General features: G+C 38.4%; 1 pseudogene; it reads left to right on the plus strand.

The window, feature by feature from the left end:
- Window positions 1-1,054: 1,054 nt before the first annotated feature.
- On the plus strand, window positions 1,055-1,406 carry LOC116759562 (annotated as a pseudogene).
- The last annotated feature ends 2,193 nt before the right edge of the window (window positions 1,407-3,599 follow it).

The following is a 3,599-nucleotide window of genomic DNA, read 5'->3' on the forward strand; positions in this document are numbered from 1 at the left end:
GGTGATATGTCATTGTGGTTTTGATTTGCATTTCCCTGATGAGTAGTGATGTAGAGCATCTTTTCATGGCCAGCTGTATGTCTTTGGAAAAATGTCTATTCAGATCTTTTGCCCATTTTTCAATCTGATTGTCTTCTTGCTATTGAGTTGTATGAATTCTTCATATATTTTGGACTTTTAAGTATATATATTAAATTTACAAAACGTCAAACATCGTCTTTTTCTAGTGTTTACAAATCTAAAAATACTAATGAATATAATGAGTCTTGGGCTAATAGAGTCATTGACTTTCTCCAGTATTATGAGTGATTAAAAACTGATTTTATTAAACTAAGCAAGAAGTAAAAGGAAAGAAATGTTAAGAGCTAATATTTCCTATTGCCAACATCACACCCAGTTAAGACCCTTTGCAGTTGCTATTCCCTCTGCCTGTAGTACTTTTGCCCCAGATCATCTTTGCACGATTAGCTCCATTTAGGTCACAGTCCAAAGGGTACTTTTCAGAGAGGCCTCCCCTGACAACCTGATAGAAAGTAGCTTCATGCTCCATCATAGCACCCTTCTTTAATTTATTTGTAGCAATTAGGTTTTTCCAGAATGGATTTGTTCATTTTATTTGTTTGCTGGCTGATTTTTCTGTCTTTTCTCTCAACCAACTGGAAAGAAGGCAGAGCCCTTGTCTACTTTGTTCACTGCTACTTCCTTTGTGCTTGTCTGGCACATAATAAGAGCTCTGTGATTAGTTTTTGAACGAATATATAAGTGAATGGGCATATTTAACTGCTTTGGGGTTCTGTGGTATATTCTTCATTGGGAGTCTCACGGTGGATTCTAACATCTAGATGATGTATGCTTGGCTTATGTACTTAACATTTTGAATGCTGAGCCAGCTATTTACTGATTGTCATTGTCCATTTAAAAACATTAAGGGGGCCCAGGCACGGAGCCGGGCTGTGGGGAATGTCCCGGGACAAGTTCGGGGAGACACCGGCTGTACTCGGCCTGGCTCGGCTCCGCTGCTCCCTTTAGGGCCCGAGGCTCGCAGCGCTCCCAAATGGCCGAGGAGTCCTACAAAGCCGTGAAGTATACACGGCTGGAAGAGATCCAGAAACACAACCACAGCAAGAGCACCTGGCTGATCCTGCATTACAAGGTGTACGCTTTGAGCAAATTTTTGAGATGCTTGAGAATTGTCCAAAATTGTCCAAAATTATCACCGGGGAGCTGCATCTGGATGACAGGTCAAAGATAACCAAGCCTTCTGAAACTCTTATTACTACTATGGATTCTAATTCCAGCTGGTGGACCAATTGGGTGATCCCAGCTATCTCAGCACTGGTTATAGCCCTGATGTATCACTTCTACACATCGGAACACTAAACATGTTCTCAGAGGCCAGTGGAAGAAAAGACTGCTTTGGTCCGGGGAGAAAGAAGCCACCGTTAACTGCTTCAACTGAACCCTTCACCTGAAAATGATTTGAATACACCTGTTTTCCTTTCCTCCTACATTAGACACAAAACAAACCAAAAACAACTATTCTTTCTACTCCTGAACTTTTAGAGTGTGCCTTTTTATCCATCAGCTTTGTTTTGATGTTCCACCACTATGGCATTTGCTTATTGTGGGCACAATCTTTTAAAACATACCACCATGTTTGGCTGTCTATTTGATATGTAATTGTTTTTAATGTTTGGAATCTGATTGTTTGGCGGTCATTTAATGTGTTAATCTTTCAGATCCAAGTTGTCTGTCTGATGTGAGCAGGGGCGTCCTTGGATCTCTTCTTGTGCTGCTTCATCTAATTGAATAATAAGGTATTGCATGTTTCCGGTGTCATTTTTTTGTTTGTTTTTTGTTTTCCAAGGAAATTAAGGAAGGCCCAGAAATAATAGCTTAAAGATTTCTAGTAATTGTTCTCCTTGAACAATCATATAGATGATAAAAAGAGAAAGTGGCCTGCAAGACCTCGAAAAGATACTCCATCTTTTCTTTGATTAAAAACACCAGCCACATCAACAAAAGCCTGTGAACCATGAGAGAACATTACCACTGTCCCTTCTCTCAGCTTAAACATGTCATTCTGAAGAGATTCTCAGTTATACAGTTTCTCAGGTTTTATAGACTCCTCCTTCAGAGCTGAAAACTGTTTACATGCTCCTATAAAGAAATGCTGATTCCCTAATTTGTAAAAAACACATATTTGAAAGAGATTGTGGGACATTTGGAATCTGATTTTTGAAGAAATTTAGCTCTGGTGTTGGGCCATGAAGAACTTTGGTGTGGACTGATTCAGTGGACTGGTTCAGTCATCCCTTATTTGTTTATTATTCTCTGCCCAGTGCTTTTTTCTTTAAATGTCGAAACTTGAGAGATGAATTTATAGACTTGAAGTACTTTGTAGTTAGCTATGATTGTCCATTGGCCTGCTAGCCGACTGATGAGCCATGGAGTTATTCAGAAATAACTAAACACATTGGAAAGGAATGTGTTTAAATTACAGAGCATAGATTTTTATAATCAATGACATGTATCACCCTCTGCCTTTTTTGTCACTGGAAGTTAGAGCGAATGTAGGAGGGCAGTGGGGCAGCTGACTCTATCACATGGGAAAGTACCTTGCAGAGGAATTCTTTGTTTAGATTTTAACAAACGTAAGCCTGGAACAAAAAAAAAAATTAAAAAAATAGAAAAATCAAAACATTAAGGGATTTTTACTACGATCAGGTTTGTTTTAAACTTTTATAGGTCAAGATTTTCACTGAATAGTGCCTGTCTCTTCAAAATATCTATAGACTTTGTATCTTCTGTCTTATAGTGTTATCACTTTATTTGGACTGATAATTTGAAATTAGAAACTTTGTTTTACATAGCTGTTTATCTTGTATATAGCTTGGGTTTCATATGTATGGACTGTGTAAATGATAAGAGATATATAAGTGATCATGAGACATATGACTTAAGCCTACAGGGATATGTTACTTTTGCATCCAAATAAATGAGTTTGGGCTAAGAGGTCCAGTAAGTGACTAAAACTTAGTCTAATCTAAAATAGACAAGTTATAATTAATAATATCACTTGTAAAGCTGCTTGAATTAGGCATGTCTTGCTTCACAGTTATTATACCACTGTGATATCTCAAACAGCAGATTCTATACGCCCATATTAGCAGAAAGTTTAGTGTTCGCTGGGTTGCCCACATTGGATATTTCTAAAAACCCTGGAGGAAAACTCTTATTTCCCACAATTCTCTCTCATTGTTGCTTGTCTTCATGGCAAGGCATCTTATTGCAGACGAATTCTACAATCATTCCAAAACTAGATTGTCTGTCCAACGTTCCTGACTCTGCTTTGCTCGTGGGCCTGTCTTAATTTCCCCAACCCAGTTACTATCAAGCAGTAACATTTAAGGGACTCTGCCAAGGAACTTGGGTATCACAAAATGGTCACAGCCAACTCTCTCATTAATTCCCACCTGTTCTTGCATTGTGAAGATTGTTTATCTTCTGCTCTCCTTTCCCTGTTCCAGCAAGTGGAACTCCAAATCCCAAATCCCTCACTCAGTTTCAATTGATATCTTTATGGAGATATCTGATAG

This window comes from Phocoena sinus, chromosome 9, assembly GCF_008692025.1.
Source record: "Phocoena sinus isolate mPhoSin1 chromosome 9, mPhoSin1.pri, whole genome shotgun sequence".
In the NCBI taxonomy this organism is placed as follows: Eukaryota; Metazoa; Chordata; class Mammalia; order Artiodactyla; family Phocoenidae; genus Phocoena; species Phocoena sinus.